Raw genomic sequence first — 23,678 nt, forward strand, 5'->3', positions numbered from 1 at the left:
CTTCCAAATCAATTAGTGTCCTTTGTCTCAGTAGGGAACAACTTCTAATGTTAATTTTTAGAAAAGTTGAATTTAAATCTTTAACTCAATTTAAAAATTATTTTAATTGTTATAAATACACATCCACGAAGAAAACGGAGGCAAAAAATCATTCCTACAAGCGAGGGAAAAAAAATCAAACTTTTTGACACCTCGAATTAAGCAGAACCTCGGACTTTTGAGATTCGGATTTTCGAGACTCTACTGTACCTACATCTGATGAGAAGAGATATTAGGTACTGTTTAAAAAATAAGTGTCCGAGTTTTTAGAATTGTTGCTCAAAATTTGCCTAATAAGTAACCTTTTCGGGAGGTCGCAGTGACCCTTCATCTCAGTGGGATCCTTCTCGCAGAGTTGTAAGAGTTTTGGCCAGTGGTGGTTTTAACCATGGACAAAACCATTCAAATCCTTCCAAATCAATTAGTGTCCTTTGTCTCAGAAGGGAACAAAATCTAATGTTAATTTTTTAAAAAGTTGAATTTAAATCTTTAAATCAATTTAAAAAATTATTTTAATTGTTATAAATACACATCCAATTTATTTTATTTATGCATTAAATTGCACAAGATTATGCATATAAATTATATGTGTTCACATATTAATGTCCTTTTATGCAATACAGTTTCAGCCAGCTCGATGGTGATTACAGTCGACTCCCGCTACAACGCGATTGGACTTACGCGAAATGGCTATAACGCAAATTTTTCCCGAGTTACGAATTTTGGAGCTAACTCAAATTTTTCGCTCAAAACACGATTTTTTTTGGAAAGAAATATCAATTTTGTTATTGCCGACTAAAAATTGATTTCGTGAATGTTATTGCATCCCTTTCAGCATCACTGACAGCCAAAGTTCCCACACCAAACTAGTCTAGTGCATGAAATAACTAGTGATGTGCCGGATTGTTAAAAAAGTAGATCCACGGATCCGGATCCGGATCATTAGTGTCAAGATCCGTGGATACAGATACGGATCTCAATTTTTTTTTGTCCAATTCAACTATCCAAGTTTAAAATTTATTACGAAAGGTATTCCCGTCATAATAATAACACTGTTTCTTCAAAAAATGTCATCTACGACGAAAATATAATAAAGACTATAATTACTGCTTAAAGAAATCTGCGTTAAAATTGAGGGAGAGCTGGAAGGAACGGGTCAGCACTGCATTAATGCTTAAACAGAATGTGGATTTTTTTTTCTAGCTTGCTCGGTAGATGTTGGATACAAGAGCAAGAGTGTAAAGCTGCTACTGGATAAGCTAGCAATAATTTTTCGCATTTTATTTCAGCATAAATGCAGTGCTGGCCCATTCCACCCAGATTACTCCGACCGACGGAATAACAGAGCCGGGAACACCTTTACAAACAGTAAATGGAGAATTTTGTCTCACTTTTTTGAAGGATGTGGAGAAAAACCAAAATGAAGAATTAACAGAAACCTCAAATCAATAACAAAAACTAATATTAAACTAAAAATTAAAAAAGAAAAAAAAACATGTCTCAGAGGGCCGTTGGCATCTGAAATAATACCTTATAATTTAAATAGGGAACATAACCTAATTTAAACAGAATTTAAGAGTCTTTAATTCAAATATTTAAAAAATTTTAGAATAGAAAAAATGCGTTTAAGATCCGTCAAAAAAGTAACGGATACGGATACGGATCTTTATTTTTCCTCGGATATCCGCGGATACGGATATCCGGAACATCACTAGAAATAACCACTCAGCATCTTCCATTTATTTATTTTTTTCATTCTAAAAATAAAAGTTTTTGAAATATAATGGCACCTTAGTATTACCCTCTAAAGTTTGTGAAGATGGGGGGGAGGGGGGAGGTTCTAATAAAAAATATAAAAAACGCTAAAATTCTCGATATGCTTGAACAACTACAAAACGTCGACGGTAGCGCGACAATAAGTATGAGTGAATCTTCCATACGTATAATTAAAAGTCAAAACTAAAAGATATCCGTAAAAGTTCAGAACTTAGTTTCAATATTGAAGCTTGCAGAGCAGTCTATCAAAGTAAATATTATGAAAATGGAAGCTGCTCCTGTATTGTGGATTAATAAACAGATCAGGAAGAGGAGATGTTGCCACAAATTGAAATGTTAAAAATGCGAAGCAAACGTATTTAAAAATGCAGAATTAGATAAGAATAACGATCTGATCATGGAGCATAAATCATCCCACTCTTCATTTTTTAACTCTTAAATATTGTTACTGTATCTACTGTACTATTATAGTTTTTCATTTTTATTTTACGTCTTTCATTCCCATTGGTCATGTATTTCGTTCATCATAAAGTATTTCATGTTGAATAACAGTTTTTATTTTTTAAATACAGTAAAAGTTCAGTTCTTTATGCAAGAAACTGTAGTGTATGGATAAGGAATGCTTTAGAGCATTTTGAGGGGAGTTTATAAGTATTAGGTATCCTTTTAAAAATTTGTATGCATATATTTTTCCACAACGCAAAATTTCGACTTACGCGAGGAGTCTTGGAACGCATCCCCCGCATAAGTCGGGACTCGACTGTAAATTAAATTTGTGGCTGGGTATAACCAGTAGCATGGTCAAAATCAGATAAATCTACAAATCCCACACACTGAGAATCAAATAGTTTTGAGAAACTTTTTAGGGGTCAGGAGTGCTTATTACCTCTCCCCCCCCCCTTTCTAGTTGAATTCCGAACTATGTTTTGCTTATCCATCCAAGCACTGGTACACACTTTTTTTTTTCCAGAATTGAAGCAGTGAATCTTACGGTGCTGAAACAAATACAGTAGAGAACCAATTATACGGGAAGTTCGGGACCGTTGCTATCCCGGATATCTGAATTTTCCGGTTTTCTGGATTGCTAAAAAGCGCTATTAGCCGATTGTTTGTAAAACTTAAATTACTATAATAAATAGTTTTTTAATTTTTTGTAAAGGTTTTGTGTTTTTGACTACGGTAGCTATTGATAACTAATGCTTTTGCATTTCGTTAATATCAACAGAAATTTGATTTATGAGTTCTTGCAGCCTTATTAGTCTTGCGTTTAATGGATTTCTAGATTTTACGATCAACTATCCGGAAAATTCGCAAATCTGGTTTTCGACGTTTCCCACATTTCTGCGATGTCACTTACGCCAAATGCCTTTAAGTAGAGACCATTCAATAAAATACTGCATTAGAATGCGACAATATTCATTTCCTTAGCTTTCAGTTGGAATAAAACACGAAAATTTCAGACTTACGAATGTACAGTGGAGCACCGTTGATACGCGTTTCTCTTTTATACGTTTTTATCAATTATACGTTTTTAAAATTGGTCCTTACAAAGTCTAATACACATTAACCTATACCTATTATACGTTCTTTTGTTTGTACGCTTTTTTCATACAGTCCCTTCAAAAACGTATAAATGGTAGTACTGTACTTTTTAATTAACACTAGAAAGACGGAAGCGGTCATTTTGACCGCAAACGATTTTCAAATGCTCATATTTGCTGCGTTTAGTTACCAAACTCTTTTTCCTTCATTGACTTTTCCTAACTACTTATTAAGATCTTACAACAGTAATTTTTTTCCCTTTACGATTATTATTATAGTCGTTATAAATGTTTATACCTAGAAAGACTGACTACGGTCATTTTGACCGCTAAATGAACCTTGCTTTATGCATCCGTTTTTCTTCTTTTTTCTCTTATCAGTTGTGTGTACTATAGACTATTGTTACTTGTCAGGGTGAGTAATGTTCTTTTGAGCTTGAGTAGTACCTGCTGGTCAGGTTTAATTCTTTGAACTGTTAGGAAAATGCGAAACACCTGCTGGTTGCATGGTTTCAGTTTTCTGCTATCTGCACAGGGGGCAAAGTTGAGAAAGGTAAATTTGAAAAGCATGTGACTGGACACGTGAAATTACTTTGGGTCTAAAAAGAAGTAAATATAAACAGGTGAATTCCAAAAATGTTTGCTGGAATTGTTTTGTGCACCAAAACATGAGTTTTGCTTGAAGCATCGACATTTATTTTCTTCGGTGATAATGAAGTGCTCAGTCACATAATTATCTTCATGATGTTGAGAAGAACCGTTGACAAGCAAAACTTATAGGAACATTAACTCCTGAAACTGTTGCAGATTTATATCTAAAACAGATTATGGTTCGAATGGACAGTCTGACTTATCTGAAGAGAACTATATTCCTAGCGATGAGAATAGTTTGCTTTCATGAGATTATTGCGAATATTTTTCGGAGCCTAGATTTGCAGAAAAAGATTGCTCTTCTGAGTCAGAATCAGAAGAAACCTCGCTAATGAAAACTGATGCTCAAAATATAAAAAGTAGTGAAAGAAAAAGGGAAAAGGGTCCGACGCTGAAAAAAGGGGAACATTTCAAAAACAGAACTCCTATTTCTCCAATTTCCTCCAAGTCACCTCCACTGATCAATTTTGCTGCATATAAATAAGTATCTACTCCAGGAAAAAAAATTAAAATAGTGTGAAATCAAATAGTGCGGAAATAAAACTACAAGCATTTGTTCTGATTGCCAAAAAAAAAAAAACTGTTAATGGCTAATTTACAGGCTAATTACGCGATAACATAAGTATTTCGAAATACTGTAAAAAATAGTAATGCACTGTATCTTGCAATATTAAGATATTTTTTAAACCAAACACATGCATGGTTGATGATAGTACTTGTTAGTTATTACATGCTAAGAAAATTTCCTCTTTTTTGTACAAATTTGCTCTTTCTCAATGCTAATTGTGTAAAGCATGTGTATTTCACTTGATCGAACATAAAATTTAAAAAAAAAAAAGCTATCTTGAGACTTATTTGCAGACTATATTACGATTAAATTGTTAAATTAAACTTTGATATGATGAAACAAATCTTTTCTACGGTTAAAAATCCCGAAAGGAGGAAATTTCCAATCTTTTATGTATGGCGGTCAAAGTGACCGCTGCTCGTCTTTCTAGGTATACGCAAAACGCCGTCTTTCTAGTGTTAAAGGAAATATTTCAGAAATTTTGCCCTGCATAAAGGATAACCATTTGAAGTTAGTGTTTGCAAACATTTTCCCGAGTTTCCCATGAGTAATATGGTGTTTATTAAGAAATCGGTTCATATTCTTTTGGTATTTCAGAAAAAATGCTTAATTTTTCAAAAATTGTCAAATTGGCGTATTTTAAAAAATAGGTGGGAAAATCGAGAAAAAGTTGCCGGTTTTCTGGTTTTTTGGTTCCCGGATAAAAGGTTCTGCACTGTATTCATACTTAAAAAAAAAATCTTCAACTTCGACATTTACCGCCCTTAAAATCTGCCACCCTAGGCGGCCGCCTAGGTTGCCTACCCCAGGAGCCAGGCCTGGTAACCTCTCTCATTACTTATGCCTCATGTTTGGCATGAGGAAATGCCCCATAAGTTTAAAAAACTTACCTTCTGTGCTTTATTGTTGGGGCCAAAAAGCTCATCATATCCATTAGTGGTCATGAAGTTGAGCAACTAGGTTCTTCATCCCCACTCCTTGCCACATTCTTCTTCTAGCGAACATAGGTGTTTCGCAAGGTTCATCACCTGTACTTCAATTCTTTCACTGGAACAGACGAACATTGCTATTAAAACTCATAAGAAAAAAAAATGATGTCTGCATTTACATTGTTTCTCAGGAACAGAACACAGAAAACAATTACAATGATAAAAACTTTCTCATTAAAAATAATTTACTGAGTTCAAGCTAATCTAAAGAGAGAAACAAATTTTTAGCAGCTAATGAAATGCATGCATTGGACGCATGAATATTCTACAGAAATTTTCATTGATTTAAAAAGCTAATTGATATTTTTTTAATGCAATGCACAGTCGAACCTCCATATATATAACTTCCACATATCGAAATTTTCTATAGATCAAAATCCCAGCAAATTTCTATGTTCATTACATAGAAAAATTATTTCTATGTATCGAAAAAATCTCTATATATCGGAAAAAAATTTCAAGACATTCGTAGATTTTTTTCTATTTCAGACTGTTTGTCTCATAAAAAATGAAGGTTAGGGGAGAATATTATGTTCACTAAAGGTTGTTGCGAAACTCGGAAGGAATCTGGGGTTAAACGGTGTGTAGATAGGTCATTGTTCCATTTTGGAGTTCATAAATTCCTCAAGTTTATTTCAAATCTAAGTTGCAACCAGTAACACTGTAAAATCAGTTTCAAGTTATCCCTTTTGTCTGTTGATTGTCATTCTTAGTCTTTTTAGCTTCAGTAAAAATCATTCAAGTTAAGTAGATTGATTTTTTACTTTTCTCTCGATTACATTGTCAAAACAAAACTTCCCTAATGTTGCGGATCAAGTTAATTGCCGAAGAATGAAGATGTATGATGGCGCAAAAATGTAATTTCTGTTAATTTTTTAATTATCAACTTTCATTTAATCCGATGCTCGTATAAATTAGAAATTGGGTTTCATAAATGAAAATTAGCTTTAATTTTAGTATTTTAGGAGATTTGTATGATAAAATGAGATTGTTTCTATATATCGAATTTTTTTCCGGCAATTTGCTACTTCGATATATGGAGGTCCGACTGTATTTGTATTTTTTGTATAGAATATAATTATTTTACTGATCTATAACTAAAGAAGATTAATATATTTTGATCTTTTATTTCAAGCATTCTCTAAGCATCTTATTTTTATTGAACATGTACAGAAATTACTTAGCTTCTTACCGCTTTTATTCGTCCTGTCTTCCAGCAACATCCAGACCGCATCTCGGCCCTTTGTATTTTTGTAGTCCTGGAGCCGGTTATCCCGCAAGACTGGAAAATTTTGGACCTCAATTATCAGCCATTCGTCAGGCATGATGAATAGTGATGGAAAAAAACCAAACAAACAAAAGAAAATAGCAGCGAAATGAAAACAATATTTGGTAACCACCTAAACAATTTAAATGTCCACCTACGTTATTGGAAGAACTAAGAAATATATTTGTGAGATTCTGATTGGTCAGTTCTTAAACAAGCTGCTGCACTTGTGTTGGGTATGACTTTGCGTTAAGGAAGGGGAAAAAAACAAGTTTTTCCTTACATTGCTACGGACAGGGTATTTGCTACTGTTTGAGTTTTGAAATCCATGACTTTCCCTGACTTTATATGACTTCTGCTCGTAGCTTTCCATGACTCACGTGATAGACATCGGTAAACGATATTTATCCGCGTTCTCATTCCTAATGTAATGTAATATAAAATTAACTTTATTCAAATTAGATTAACTTCTCAACTCTTTCGGAACGTGTAAAGTTTCAGTTTTAGGTTGGCATCCTTTGATGCCCAATCATATGCAAATGAGGCAAGTATAAATAGTGAACGATTCCAATCGTTCTCTCTCTCTTCTTTTGTGTTCGTCAGCCTCTTGTGAGTTAGGTCCGATAGGTGTTGGGGAGTTGCGAACTCCGCCTCCACTTATGGCCGGGTTTTATTCTTAAGAACTTATTTTTGTTAGTTATATTTATTTTAGTTACTATTGACCAATAAATTCTTGGTAAGATTTTAACAAGTTTCCAATGTTCATTTCTTCACATTAATATTTGATTCTGCACCTTCCACTGTGTGATATTATCTCTGCTTGTATAAGCATGTAACATTGTTGACTGACTTACGAACTTTAGCCCTTCGGCTTTTCGTTTAAACATCGTAAGTTATCATAAGGGTTATGGGCCCAGCCCTACCCAATTGTATCATAACAATTACGTGTTCAGTATCATGATGTATTAAGATGTTTTCGAATTGTCAGCAGAGTAGAGTATTAGACTTCGTGTTTTTGTGATGAAATGGAATGTTGTAACTGACTTGTCTTTTTGCTGAATCGGTAGATGACAAGTGTTTGGAAATCTTTTCAAATTGTTTTCCCCGCATCGGCGTTGAATGAAAACTGTGAAAATAGAAGTTTTTCTTTTACTTTTTGGAAATTTGTATCGAATCTTTAAGCCATGTGTAGTGTAAACTTTTCTCAGACGTTTCGTTTGCATTTTATGGGGGGATATAGTTGGTTTGGTGTTAGGCAGAATAGTGGCTGCTAAATTCAGCGGAAGACCTGGACTTGTTCCAGGGGGGAAGCTGTAACAGTTGCACTATTTAGGTTTTTTTTTCGGGGATATTTTGAGATTTTGTTGGTTGTTTTTTTTGAAATTAGGTTTTTTTATTTTTTGGCGTTTTTCATATTCTTATCAATCATGGCATCCCAGAGTGTTCCTATCGAAAAATTAAGGTCTGACAACTATGTGAGTTGGTCATCTGATATCAAATTTGTCCTAATGGAACGAGGTATGTGGAATATTATTAGGGGTATTGAAAAAGAACCTTTTTCTAATGATGAAAAAAAGGCTACTGAGCAAGAGATTCGTAATTTTCAAAATCGACAGGATGTGGCTCTATCCATAATTTATTTAAATTTGGAGAAAAATTTCAAAAAGATAATCGAAAATCAGGTCAACGCGGCTGATGCCTGGAGGGCTTTGAAAGATCACTTCTTTCCTGACAATCGTTGTCAGCACATGACATTGTTTTCAGAGTTATCCCAATGTCGTATAAAAGAGGAAGAGTCGATAAATCTTTTCGCTGCCCGTACTCGGCAAATTTTCGAAAGAATTAAGGCTATAGACGCGAATTTCTCTGAAAACTATTTGATTTTTCAAATTTTGCGTCATTTGCCCTCAGAATTTGACAATATTTGTCAAGTTATTCTTAGAACTACTGCACAGGAATTCACATTTAATAAAGTAGTCAGCGAACTTATTGCCGAGGAATCGCGAATTCGACTAAAAGATGAGGACGATAAAATTATCGGCAGGGCTAACTTTGTAAAGAAACCGGGTAATTTTGACAAGAAAGGAGTAAAAGGGAAACTAATTTGTTTTAACTGTAATAAACCCGGCCATAAAAGAAAGATGTGTCAACATAGAGTTGACAAGGACCTCGAACAACGTAACAGAAAGTCAAGATCACCAATCCGGAACAAGAGGAAGGCGAACAAGAAAACTGCGAGGTGCAGTTCCCCATCAGTGGAAAAGGAAACATGTGAGTACCAGAACTTTTTCATTTCCGAAGTACATCTAAATGAAGTATCAGAAGACCCAAATGAATTTATTTTTGACACTGGTTCCACCCATCATTTCGTCAACATTCGTAGTGCGTTTGAGGACTTTAAACCATTACGAAACAAAGAAATGGCTGTAGCCGTTAGAAATGAAACTTTCCCCATTTTGGGGATGGGAACTGTGAAATTAAAGTTTGATGATACTATCATTGTTTTAAAAGATGTAATGTACTCTCCTAATCTGCGTCAAAATTTGTTATCGGGTACTAAATTCGATAAGGGGGGTGCTAAGTTTGAAGGGGGAAACGGCTCCGTGACGATATCTGGTCGAAATGGATTTATATTTAGAGCAATTTTAAGAAATGGCATTTATTTTGTAAAACCTCAAATTTTGTATAATAAATCGTATCAAGAAAGTATAAAACTAAATAAAAGTAATGATCATTTCGAAAATGAGAAAATTGAATGCTCTAATGTAGAAAAATTAGAATTGTGGCATAGAAGGCTGGCACATATTAACACCGATAGTATCAGAAAGAGCGGTGAATTTGAGTGTGTCCATGGCCTGCCTAAATTCAAAAATGTAAAAATAGATTGTGAAAATTGTAAAATTGGTAAATTTAAACGTGTTTCATTTAAACCAATAGGCAAAATACGGTCTAAATGTCCCCTTGAATTACTTCATGCTGATGTGTGGGGTCCATGTAATATTAAGGGAAATAAGGGGGAACGTTTTTATTTATCAGTCATTGATGATTTTTCACGTAAATCTGCTTTGTATCCAATTAGTGAAAAGAGCAAAGTACCAGAAATTTTCATAAGGCACATAAAGCGTGCTGAAAGATTTTTAAATCTTAAAGTAAAAGCTGTTAGAACTGACAACGGGGGAGAATTCGTAAATAAAGTTTTTGACAACTATTGTTTGGATAACGGTATAAAACATGAGTTAACCAATATTTTCAGTCCAGAGATGAATGGTTTGGCCGAAGTGTACAATCGCTCAGCCGCTAATGCTGCAACAGTATTATTGGAAGAAAGCGGGCTAAGTAAAAGATTTTGGCCGGATGCTATGCTTTATTTCAATTATACTTGGAATAGGATTTGTCACTCAGGACAAACTAAAACACCTTTTGAGTTATATGGTGGACGTAAGCCAAGTGCTAGGCACGTCAAACCTTTCGGTGTTTTGTGTTATCTTGGAACACCCCGTCAGCAAAGACACAAACTTGATGTTAAAGCCAAAAAAGGTATATTTTTGGGCTATGCATTTAACACTAAGGGTTTTCGTATCTGGATTCCCGAAAGCGGAAAAATTTTTGAAAGTATAAATGTAAATTTTAATGAAAATGTGTATTACAAAGAAGCTTTTAAAAATATATCAGAGAGTGACTCTAGTGGAGCTGTGCTGGGTCCCTGTCTCGAATGGTCAAATATTCAATCAGATTCTCAAAATTCAGAAAATGAATCGAATTCCGAATCGGATAACGGAAGTGAAAGCCCGAGTACGCCGTCTAAATTCTTATCTTCTGATGAGAGTGAAAGCGAGACGAGCGGGGATGAATCAGATTCGAATTCTGACTTGAGTGAAAATGGGGAAAACCCACCACGCGCCCAGCTGCGTGAAACAGAATGGGTGAGGAAAGCAATCCCAAGGTCAGATAAATCTCGTACTGATATTTATTTTTATGAGAAACATTCTTCGAAACGATTACGTTCTTTAAATGATGTTGAAAAATATTGTTCTAAAAATGCTATTTTGTTTAAGCCACATTTATTTGATTTTAATGGTAAAAATTTATATCAAGGTGAAATTTCTGATCAAACTGTTCATTTAAATTTATGTAACTTATGACTAGATGATGAAATTGTAATTCCTAAGAATTACAAACAGGTTCTTAAATCTAAGCAAAAGGACCAGTGGTTAGATTCAATGAGGGATGAATTAGAGGTTATGCATTCTAGAAAAGTGTGGGATTTAACACCTTTGCCTGCAAATGAAAAACCAATCGGATCGAGATGGGTTTTCAATGTTAAAAGAGATGAATCGGGAAAAATTGTTAGATATCGCGGGAGACTTGTTGCTCAGGGATATGCACAATCCCCTGAATCGTACGATCAGACTTTTAGTCCGACGATTCATTTTTCATTGGTTCGATTTTTCTTTTCATTGAAAATATCAGAAGGTTGGTTCGATTTGCAGTGCGATGTGAAAAATGCTTATTTATATGCACCTCTAAAAGAATGCATCTTTATGAGACAACCACCGGGTTTTGCAATAGAAGGGAAAGAAAATCTAGTTTGTAAGCTTAATAAAGCAATTTACGGTTTGCACCAGAGTGGCCGTATGTGGTTTTTTGAGATAAACAGTGTTTTATTGAAAATTGGTTTTCAGAAATTTGAAGAATGTAATTGTGTTTATATTTATAATTCATGTGTCATTTTATTGTTGTATGTTGACGATATTGTTTTGCTCGCACGGAAAGAAAAGAATTTAAATCATGTTTTAAATTTACTTAGGAAAAATTTTGACTTAAAAGTTCTCGGAAAAACGAAAAAACTGTTAGGTGTTGAATTTGAAAGAACTGAAAATGGTTTGAATTTGTTTCAAACTAAATATATCATTGAAGTTTTTGAAAAGTTCAAACATTTTAATTTTCCGGTTTCATCATTGCCGATTTGTAAAGGTACTGTTTTTTCGAAATTGAATTGTCCTAATACAGAAAATGAAAAATTTGAAATGTCAAAGATTCCTTATCGTAATTTGTTGGGTTGTCTTTCTTTCATTGCGAGCAGAACGAGACCGGACATTTGTTATGCGGTCAATATCTTTAGTCAATTTCAAAGCAATCCTGGTGTCATTCATTGGAACGGTCTTTTAAAACTTCTGGGTTATGTTTTTCAAACAAAAGATTTAAAACTTAAATTAAATTGTAATAGAACCCAATTAATAGCTTTTTCTGACGCCGATTATGCAGCTAATCGAGATGATCGAACTTCACTCGGGGGGCAGTTAATTTTGTTGGATAATGCGCCGATTGAATGGCGAACCTTCAAGGAACGTTGTATTAGCCTTTCCACTATGGAAAGTGAGTTTGTGGCCCTTTGTGAAGTGTCTAAAGAGCTTATGTAGTTTGACCGTGTATTAAACGAATGTTTACGCTGGGGAATTGTTAGAAAAAGTAAAATTAAATCTGTAATGTACATTGATAATCAATCGGCCATTGACTTTGTTAAATCTCCGATTGAAAATCACCGTACAAAACATATTGATGTAAAATTATTTTTTGTTCGTGATTTGATTCAACGGGACATTTTTACCGTAAAACATGTAGGTAGTAAATCCAATAGGGCCGATATTTTTACGAAGCCGCAGACCCGTTTTGAACTGAATCGTTTTTGTGAACAAATATTTTGTTAATTTTTAATGGTATTAAATTGTTTAGTATAATAAATATAATCGGGTATTAAAGTATAAATATTTTTGTAACAACTGAAATTCTTTTTCGAATTTCTTGCTGGTTTAATCTTTGAGATGGAGGAATTTGATTCAATGACAAGAGTTTATTTTTGGAAACTAAGCGTTTTAAATAATTTTGTCATTGTGAAAAAAAAATTTTTTTGTAAAATCATTGTGCCCATCTTTTTCAAAGATACTGCTTCGAGTATTTTTGTCAATTACAGTTTGACAAGACAGTTTGCAGTGGAAATGTTAATCTTGGACTTACTACTAGTTCCTTGGACTGTGGATCATCAATAGGAAAGAAGGACTTTTTTTTTGAGAAAGGACTTCAATCAAATAAGTGGTGATGTATTGAGCTGCAGCTGCTGATGGATGATGTATTATGATGGATATATATCCATATTTGTTTATTGTTGAATTGTTAAATTTTTTGTAAAAGATTGAGCCTGGCCCTTTGTGGATTTTTTTTGGGTTATTTTTGAATCTATTAAAAGTTGTATAAAAATTTAAAGTTTAATAACATTACTGAATGAGAAGGGGGGATATGATAGACATCGGTAAACGATATTTATCCGCGTTCTCATTCCTAATGTAATGTAATATAAAATTAACTTTATTCAAATTAGATTAACTTCTCAACTCTTTCGGAACGTGTAAAGTTTCAGTTTTAGGTTGGCATCCTTTGATGCCCAATCATATGCAAATGAGGCAAGTATAAATAGTGAACGATTCCAATCGTTCTCTCTCTCTTCTTTTGTGTTCGTCAGCCTCTTGTGAGTTAGGTCCGATAGGTGTTGGGGAGTTGCGAACTCCGCCTCCACTTATGGCCGGGTTTTATTCTTAAGAACTTATTTTTGTTAGTTATATTTATTTTAGTTACTATTGACCAATAAATTCTTGGTAAGATTTTAACAAGTTTCCAATGTTCATTTCTTCACATTAATATTTGATTCTGCACCTTCCACTGTGTGATATTATCTCTGCTTGTATAAGCATGTAACATTGTTGACTGACTTACGAACTTTAGCCCTTCGGCTTTTCGTTTAAACATCGTAAGTTATCATCACGTTCTTCAAATCCATGACTTTCCATGACTTACGCAAGTTACTTCATTTGACAATGACATCAAAATTGCGCATAAATATAAATAGAGACTATAAAGCAGTATAACTTTATTTTAGGAAAATATCCTTTTTATCTCAGATGTGAAAATAAATCTAAACAAAAGCAGCAAAAAATATTCAACTAAATATCTATATGAAAAACAAATGATGCAACAATTTATTGAGACAAAAAATAAGTATGATGAGAATTTAAGAACTTTTAAAAAATTTTTAAAAAATATCCAATTATCTCCCCAAAGCGCAGTGGGAAACTGTAAAATACAAATTCAGTAAATGTATTCATACATTAAACATAAAAACAAACTTCAAAATACTCAATTCCAGAGTCATCATTGCTAAAGATAAGTTAGTAACAAATCTGAATATGATCGGTATAATTATTGAACTGTAATGTACAAAAGCAAGCTTACCATTAAACATAGAAACTTCAAACTGTTATTTCTACTGTTTGTGTGTGTGTGTTTTTTTTTTAAACATTGTAGAAAAGCTGTGATATGAAAAAAAAATCCGATGAAATCATTTTCGTTCTTCCAAGATCGTAAGAACAGCGATCGGTCCTGAGCGCGAAATCCATGACCAACAGTCAGTTTCCATGTCTTTTGGACATTTTACACTGAAATCCATGACTTTCCATGCCCAATTTCGATCATGTTCAAAATCCACGACTTTCCCTGACTTTCCATATGTGGGGACACCCTGTACAGATCTTGCGAAAGTTACGCACGTAAGGCCAGTTATACGACCATCATCTGAACGCACCTTTAGGAAGATCATCCTGTGGTTAATAAGATAAAATTCAATACTTTGACACTGAGGAAAAAAGCTGCAAATATGCAGCACTGTATAATAGAACCTCATGAATTTTATTTTTTAACAGATAACTGGCAGAAAATGCATAGGGAATTAGGGTACTTAATTTTGTAAAGAAAAAAAAATCCCTTAATTAATCAATTTTCAATAAATTTTTGTTATTTTTTTGAAACTCCCTGATATTTCATTGGTGGCAAATAAAATTCCCTGACTTTTCCCTGATCTGTCGCCACCCTGTATTGGCAATTTTTTTAAGTAAAATATATTTTTTAAATGAACATTTTGGAGAAAAAAATATTATGAAATACTCATTCATAAAAGCTTATTAACATTTATATTAATGCAGTAAGAAAATTGCAGTACAGGAATTGATTGAATTAAACCTCTTTAGCTTTAGCATACATTTGGACAGTTTAAGATACTTTCAGACACTTTTGGATGGTAAAAAACTACCTGTCCTGCCCGAAAGTGGGTTACGGACAGTCCAGACCCAACTCTGCCCGTAGATGAACGTTTTAGATTTCAATGAGATTACTGTTCTTGTATTCACCAAATTTGAAAGCTATTCCTAATTTTATAGAAGAGGATGGCATAGGCTGGCTTACAAAATACAGTGATATTCTTGTTACAACAAACTTCAAGGGACCACAAATTTTGTTTCAATAAATTTTGTAACAATGCTCAAATTTTGTAACAATAATTTTGCTGTAATGGAAATCAAATCAGGATGGAAAATTTATTTCGTCTTAAAAGGATTTCACTGTAGAAAAGTATGGAAATAGAAATTTTCCTGCTTTCTGGTGAGTACATGATAGGAATGAAATCGCAGTCTCTGGATGGCATAACCAAGATGGTAGTCAGTGGCACAGGTTTTGGGATTGGAAACCCTTCTTAGAACTTCAACAAAGCCATTTCTCCAAACAAATCAAAGAAAAAACAGTAATTTAGGCTTTTCTAAGCGGGGTAAGTTTCAATAAGACACGTATCTTCTGCTTTTAATAATCCGGAAGTAGTCACACCCTCAGCTGTTAAAATTACTATTAAGTTTAACAACTTAGTTTCTATGAGCATTATGTCCTCTCCGCATTGCATGTATTAGGAAGAATGGACTAGTTCACTTTTAAAAATAAAACTTGTGTTTCCTCAATGGTAAGTAAGATTCTAATTATTTTTAATTTCAAATAAAAATAGCTTACTGCATATTTCTTTCTTTACAGATGTCAGGGCTAAACTTTGAATTTAGTTTTTCAAGTGTAGCTGAAACACATTGAAGCATTTAAAAATATATGAATATTAATCTTTGCCATTTTAGCATTGTGCTCAAATTTTTTCTTGAGCAATCACGTTGCTTATTGTTCTTATTTGACTGTTTTGATGTCTTATGGTTTTATTTTCCCCCCGCCTCCCTATGCAGTACCACCATCGACCAGCCCCTCCTGATGCTACTCCTCTAGCGAAAACAGTCTCCAGGTTGCGTCCATATCCTACACATCACACGCGCATACATACAAAACTACACACACCCCTACACACAAACTCATGCCTGCACACAGACACAAACACACGCCTACATACACACACTTGTGATTGCGAAAAACATAATTTGTATTCCAGATGTCAAAATTCAAATTAATTAATTTTTTTTTTTTTTTCATTTTAGTACTTTTGCTAAAAATTTTTTGATCTCAGCTTTAACCTAGGCGAAAACTTAAATGTGATAGAATTGGGAGCTACGCATGTTTAATCAAGGAATTCATTTGCAGAATAATCAGATTAGAATGCTTTTGACATGCAACTTTCTTACCAAACTTCATTAATGATGAAGAAATATCAGGAACCAGTTTAACTACGAGTTGCGTTTTTGACTTGTGAGAGTGTTTTTGATCTGCAGAAAAAAAAAGTATCAAAAAATTTTCTGTCTGAGCAGACTAAACTGTAGCATACACAATAATAATAATAATAATAAATTAGTTTGAATTTTGACATCTGGAATTCAAATTATGTTTTTTGCAATCATGAGTGTGTGTATGTGTGTCTGTGTGCAGGCATGAGTGTGTCTGAGCAGACTAGACTGTAGTATCCACAAAAAAAATATTAAAAAATAAATAATAATAATAATGAAAAAATTAATTTTAACTTTGACACCTGGAATTCAAATTATGTTTTTTGCAATCATGATGGTGTGTGTGTGCAGGCATGAGTGTGTGTGTAGATTTGTGCGTATGTGTGTGTATGCACGTGTGCGAAGAATATGGATGCAACCTGGAGATGGTTTTCGCTATAAGAGCAGCATCGAGAGGGACCGGTCAACGGTGGTGCAGCAAAGGGAGACGGGGGGGGGGGGGGGGGGGATAAAATCATCGGACATCAAAACAGCCAAGTGAAAACAATAAGCAAATGCGATTCTCAAAAAAAACTTTCAGAAATTTTAAAAAAAAAATCAATCACTTTCAAGGGCGCCTATATTATGCAAAATTATAAGGAGGGAGGGGGGCTCAGATATTTTCCTCATGGAAACTGATTTCAGTGCAGATTAGAGTTTGAAATTTGACATTTTTAATAACTTATTCATTAATGGCTGAAGAAGAAATGTTTTTACATTTTTGCCAAGAAAAAAGTACTAAAAGCAAGAAAGCTAAATTCCAAGGGGGGGGGGGGGGGCTTGAGCCCCCACTTGCCCCCTTATGTGCGCCCTTGATCATTTTTGAAATCAAAACCAATAAAAATATATTTAAGATCAACAAATGACTTGTTTCTGTCATTTATCCTTACACTGCAGGCTCCCAGCTCCCATTAGGAATATGTTTGCAACATTTGTATTTAGAAAAATGAAAACCATTTTGAACGTTTTTATTTCACTATCTGTACCAGATGTTATATCTGTACCAAATAAAAATATTGAAATGTTGCTATATGCCTAATAGATGCTACGAAAAAGACATGGTGCAAAGCGAAATCAATCTTTTTTTGGTTTGAAGATTAAATTTTTATCAAGATGTACGATAAAATTTGATTTTTTTAAAAATTATGATTTAATTTTGATTTTAAATATTGAACATATTATGTTGCACTCAACCATGCTGTAGCACTGTGCCCTGTATGCTGTTTCACTGTACCCCATGCTTGGGGTACTGTGAAATAGAGATGAGATGGGCTCAGCCCGATCTCGACAGCCCGAGCCCGAAGCGGGCTCAAGCACAGATATTCAATCGCCAAGCTCCATACAAATTCAAAGCAAAAAAACATTTTCCTACTCTGAGAAAATGAAAGGAACATTTAAATCTGTTCAATCAATGTCAAATTTGCCCTCTCGCTCCCCAAAAAAATTAATTAATAAATTAACGCTTATTTATAGTGTTTTTTTGCGATTACTATTGCATAATGTCATACAGTAATGCATTTGAAGTGAAGCATTTCAAGAAAATTTAGAAACTTCTCTCCCTGTAAATGAAGAACATTTGACGTAACATTTTCATTAACAGAGAGATCATGTCAGACTGTAGAAGGCTCGGTTTTTGATACAAGAAAGTTTCCTTCGGGCTTGGGCGGGCTTGGATTTTGGTCCAAGACAATATCACTCGGGCTCGGTTACAAATTTTCAGGGGTTGGGCAGGCCCGGGATCTCAAAAATGAGCCCGAACTCATCTCTACGATGAAACAAATTTTTAAGTTTCCTTTTGAAATATTAAAAAAACCCTTTAAATCATAGTTTAAAAAAAACTTTTGTTTCGAAAGACTGTTTACCTAAGCTGCAAATCCTTCTTTAAAATTTTCATTTTCAGTATATATTTTTGGTATATTTCCAAGTTGAAGGGACGGTTAAAAAAAAAATCGAGATATCGAGATAACAAGGCCATAATCATAATAAAATAATATTCTAAACATTAGCCATGATAGTTAAAAATAAGTGGAAACATGTAATGGTACTTGGAAAAAACATCTTAATGAGCCAAATATAATAGAGAAAAAAGAATAAAAAAGTACGCTCGAATCAGGGGCGGATCTAGAGGGGGGCCATGGCCCCTCCCAAAGCCTTGTGATTGTAGGAATTTTTTTAAGAAAAAAATATTATGAGAAGATATCAAATTTTAACACATGTGTTTTGCTGAAAAAGAAATATAGGCCTTAATTGGGAGATAAATTATATCCCTATCCTGAAAACAAAACATTTATTTCCAAAATTTTTCTCCATCTTTTACATCATTTCTTGATTTCAACTACAGACACTTGGACGATCTCTAAATGCTGCTGTTCTCAGAGTATATTGTTCACAAGAGAGCCTAAATTTTCGTTTTTATGGCTTTAATTTCGAAACTAGGGGGAGAACCTCCCTTTTCCCAAGCTCTTTCACAAATGCCTTGATATGTAGCAAAAAATTGCATTTTATGTCTTTTATTTGGAAAAAATGTCAAAGGAAACGAGCTTATCCAGTCCTTATCACATAACTTGCTTAAAAGCAACTTAAATGAAATTTTTTGGGACTTCAATTACAAACGATTTTTGATAGGACCCCCTCCCTCCCTAGTTTATACCGTGATCATAGCTTTAAAAGGAGATTTTTGGAGGCGCTCACGAATCTTCCATCCCTTTCTAAAAATATGTATAAATATAGTTAAAAATCGAATTTTTATAGCCTCAAAGGCAAAATATTTCCAGGAAGGAAGGATTCTAAGCACCTTCACACTTCATTTAATGTAAGCAAACATTATAGCTAAAGGTGCATTTTTAGGCTGGACAGCTGAAGAGCACCCCTCCTCTTCTAACTTCTCAATGTATAATGACAGAATATTTTGGTTTTTAAGCTTTATTTTCAAAAAGTATTTTGGGGTCAGCGCCCAAAACCTGACCTTTCTCCGTACATCATCAAAAATAGATAAAATACCTTTTTAGTTTCCTAATTTTCAAAAATTATTCGGAAATTTAAATTTTGAAACATTTTCGAAGGAGATTCCTAAGTCCACCCCCTCACCTAATGTCTCGATATCCCGAAAATTGAGTTTTTAAAACTTCATTTTAATAAAAATTTCTGGGGAGTTCGGAGTTTGTTCAAAAATTTCGGATGGCCCCGTCCAAAGCAATCAGCTAGATCCGCCACTGGCTCGAATGAAGTAGGTAAATGTAGTGATTTACCCCGAATGAACTAATCAAAAATTGGGATTACCAAGTTGCAGAACGGTTTCAAATGAATTTCGTGCGCCCCAGAAAAAAAAGGAGTTGGACAAAGGATTGTACCACTCCCTGTGTGTAATAGATACAGATCAGGGACTAATTCTTCAAAGGATGCCACATAACGAGAAAAAATTAAGACACCGCAGCTTAATCTAATTATTTGAGATTATTTACACATTTCAATGAACTTTTATTGATTAGGAGCTATTTTTTAAAAAGTATATAAAAAACGAAACATTACCCCCAGAAAAGTTTTACATCACCTATATCAATCATGGTGAGGCAATGAATAAACTGAAAAAGAATCGCCAAAGCCAAAATTGCAGGCAGCGCGGGAAAATGTTTCCCGAAAAGTACTAGTTTTTAAGAAAAAACAATGGGTGGTTGGCACGTCGTTGTAGTAATCCCGAGGTCGTGGGTTCGATTCCCGCCCGTTGCCCTGGTTGCAATTTCCTTCTCTGTGCTGTTAATTCTATCCTACACTATGTCACTGCATTGCGCTGTCATATTGGACATGAGATCATAAACGGGTCCTGTGTGACCAAGTACACGAACTCGAAATGTATGTTGTTAATAAACCAAATTAAATTGAAATGAAAAAAGAAAACAACCAGCCAATTAATAAAATTTAGCTATTAAAGGTAAAACAATCATGCTCCCAAAACTTAAATTGAAGCTTAAAGACAAAAAACGGCAACAATAATTGTAGCAATGCACCATGACATCATAGAGCCATTGCACCGTCACGTGCGGGACAAAAATACGTTTAAATTTCATTAACATTTCGTCATATCTCTTAATATTTTAATGAAACAGGGGTAAGCAATTTTTTTAATCTTTACATTTGATACAAAGATACTCCTGACACAATTATATTTTTATTAAACAATTTTGTTGTTTAAAATAAAATTTATTTACATGTGTCACGAGCAGGACATCCAAAGTCAACCTCTGGTAACTTGCTTATGAAGAAGCTAATACTTTTGCTCTATTAATACAGCAATGACGAAACAAATTGTAAGTTTTGAAAGCTATGGTTCCAACGCAAAGGAAACATATCTCATTTGTTCAGAAATAATTATTTAAACCATTGAAAAAAATTTGTATATGCCCATTCCATTGAAAATTGTTTTTTTTGTCTCGCACGTGACGGTTCCTATATTTCATAAAAAAGAAAAAAATTTTGAAGAAAGTTTTTGCTTAAGAAGTCACACATGCATTTGTGATTCCTTAAGCAACAAAATTTTATTCATCTCCTTTTAAATTACTGTTTTTATGCAATGTATGAAGCGTAACGTGCGGGACAAAATGACCGTTCTCCGTGTAATGGCTCATAACATGTTCGATGTCATGATTAGTCCCACATCTTTCGGAACCATAAAGTTATGTAGAATTGGCTGAAGAAATAACGACTAAAATGAAAGATTTAAATCTTCTAGGTTTACTTCTGCAAAGATTCAAAAATATGGGTAACACCAAAAATAGAAAAATCATAATAACAAGATAAAACTTACTTTTTCTACTGTTTACACAGCAAACTGCAAATTCACGGTAACTTTGCTCAAAGCAAATCGTCGCTCTTTATGAAGAAAAAATAGCTTTCAAGCTTCAAACTCTATAACATTTATTCATTTTTTAGTTTAAATTATCCAAGAGAAATAGGGGCATGAAGAAATGCAAATATATAACAGTAAAGATCAACCCAAATAAGCAATTCGATAAATCATCACGCACAAGCATTCTTTCTTTCTTTCGACGGCTAGGCGCAATACTCAGATGAGAGTCTGGATGACGGAGTCCCTACTCTCCAATACGTATATTTGGTCCAGATATTGTAGGGTTGCGTTCGACGAACCTCACCGGTCGATTGGTAAGTAACCAGTTACTAACCGCGGCGTTCTATGATCAACCGGTTACCACAGCGGTTACCATTCTAAGCAGATGATTGGTTGATTGGAGCACGTGATCATTAGCTGTCACGTGATTAACTAACCGGTCGCTCCCGGTCGTGCTCGTCGAACGCACTCGAGGACGTATATCATACATTATTACATATAAAAACGGTTATTATCGTGTTAAGTGGCCAAATTTAATGGAAACACAAGGAAACAAAAAGGACGCTCGATATAACGACCATCTCCATTCCAGAGAAAAAGGTCTTCATAACGAGTGGTCGTTATAAGAGGTATAATTTAAAAATATATACACAGTCATCATGCATGCCCCGTTGTTCCAAAAAAAAGGTACTTTTTCAAACATTCCAGTTAAATGTCCAAATTATTTTTATTATAGGAATTTTTAGAAAAATCGTGTGCAAAATACTATTGGCGATTCCAGCGGTCCAATACGCCCTCTTCTGGAATTTCAGTCAACCAAAATAACACTGTACCCAACTGCAACTGTAGCATTACAGTTTACCGAGTTTCAAACGTGGTGTGTTTTCATTAACTAGTTTTCAAAAATTATTGAATTTATAAATATGAATGGCCCAGAAATGAAGCATGACAGAACGTTTTGCTGTGTTCCCCAATGCAATTCGCTAGCTAGAAGAAATACAGAGCTAAGTTTTCACTATTTTCCCAAAGAGAGAAATGAGAAAGAACGAAAACGTCGGATGGAATGGAAGCGAGTGCTAAAGATAGGAAAGAACGTTTCCAATAGAATGGTTGTTTGCTCCAAGCATTTTCAGGCATCTGATTTCTTTTTCCCAGGTATGTTCTTGAAGCAATGTTAGGTCAAGTTTCAAATTTATTTCTTATCTCAATGTTTTAAAAAATCTTCAAACGGATTCCGGATATAATGCATATAATGTAACATAATGCATATTTATGTTTAGATGTTCCTCGAAAAAGATCCCGTTTGAAACAGACAGCAGTCCCCAGCGTATGTTTGCCTCTGTCATGCACGGACACAACTCAAAAAGTTGCTGACAAAAAGAAAAAAGCTGATGCTAGTGCATCAAGATTTCAAGCCATACTTCAGTAAGGATGATTTTTAATCAAAATTATTTATTAAATAAGCTTTGAAGAAACTAGGGATTGGAAGATTTTTTTTTCAAAAGTTGTGCATATAACAGTTTGAACATAAATGATATGCTACCTTCTTAATCCTGTAAATTGCTCTATAATTTTAATGAGGTTAAGTATAAAGTGCATGTGTGAGAAGTATTTATTGAATGCATTGCCTATCTTTATGTTTACATCCTATTTTAAAATGATGAAACTAATTGGAGACTTTTGATTTTTACTCACAATAAATTGATAATGAATGAAGTTGGCGAGAATTAATATTCTCTGAATTTCTCTATATGTAATGGGCGATTCTCGAAAATATGTCCTGTGCATAATGCTAAGTTTTTTATTTTATTCAAGAAACTATTAATTAAATATGGGATTAACTCCTATGCTTTGATAGGATATTAAAGCATGTATTATTCCCCAACAGCATTATTTTTTAAAGGCTTTGGTGAACTAGAAAAAATTAAAAACTTAGTGTTACGCACCAAACATTTTTTCAAGAATCGCCCTATTATTGTTATCAATTTGCTTTGCTTAAAAGTTTAGCTGCATTACACGCATCTTTAAGGCATAATTTTAATTCTTGGTTTTTTTTGAGCAATCACGATTGCTTATTGTTCTCACTTGACTGACCCACCAGCACCCTCCACAGCATCACCGTCGATCGGCTCCTCACGATGCTGCACCTTTAGCGAAAACCGTCTCCAGGTTTCGTCAATATCCTACACTTACATGCTTACATACACGCACACACACACACATACTCCTACACACATACACAAACACACTCACATACACACAACTACCCACACACTCTTGCCTGCACACAGACACAAACACACATACCTACACACACACACACATAGACATACCCCTACACACAAACACACATATCCCTACACACATACCCCCTACACACAAACACACATACCCCCGACACAAACACACACGCCCACATATACACACACACTCGTGAT

The 23,678-nt window shown here is 34.2% G+C and overlaps 1 long non-coding RNA gene across 1 annotated transcript; it reads right to left on the reverse strand.

Moving 5' to 3' along the window:
• Window positions 1-5,495: 5,495 nt before the first annotated feature.
• Window positions 5,496-21,409, reverse strand: LOC129232786 (uncharacterized). The gene is made up of 3 exons (XR_008581394.1): window positions 21,199-21,409; window positions 6,757-6,846; window positions 5,496-5,622 (listed from the first exon to the last, which is right to left on the reverse strand). It is a non-coding gene; the product is annotated as an uncharacterized LOC129232786 (long non-coding RNA).
• Between the last annotated feature and the right edge of the window lie 2,269 nt (window positions 21,410-23,678).

The sequence above is a fragment of the Uloborus diversus genome, unplaced genomic scaffold (genome assembly GCF_026930045.1).
Source record: "Uloborus diversus isolate 005 unplaced genomic scaffold, Udiv.v.3.1 scaffold_14, whole genome shotgun sequence".
In the NCBI taxonomy this organism is placed as follows: domain Eukaryota; kingdom Metazoa; phylum Arthropoda; class Arachnida; order Araneae; family Uloboridae; genus Uloborus; species Uloborus diversus.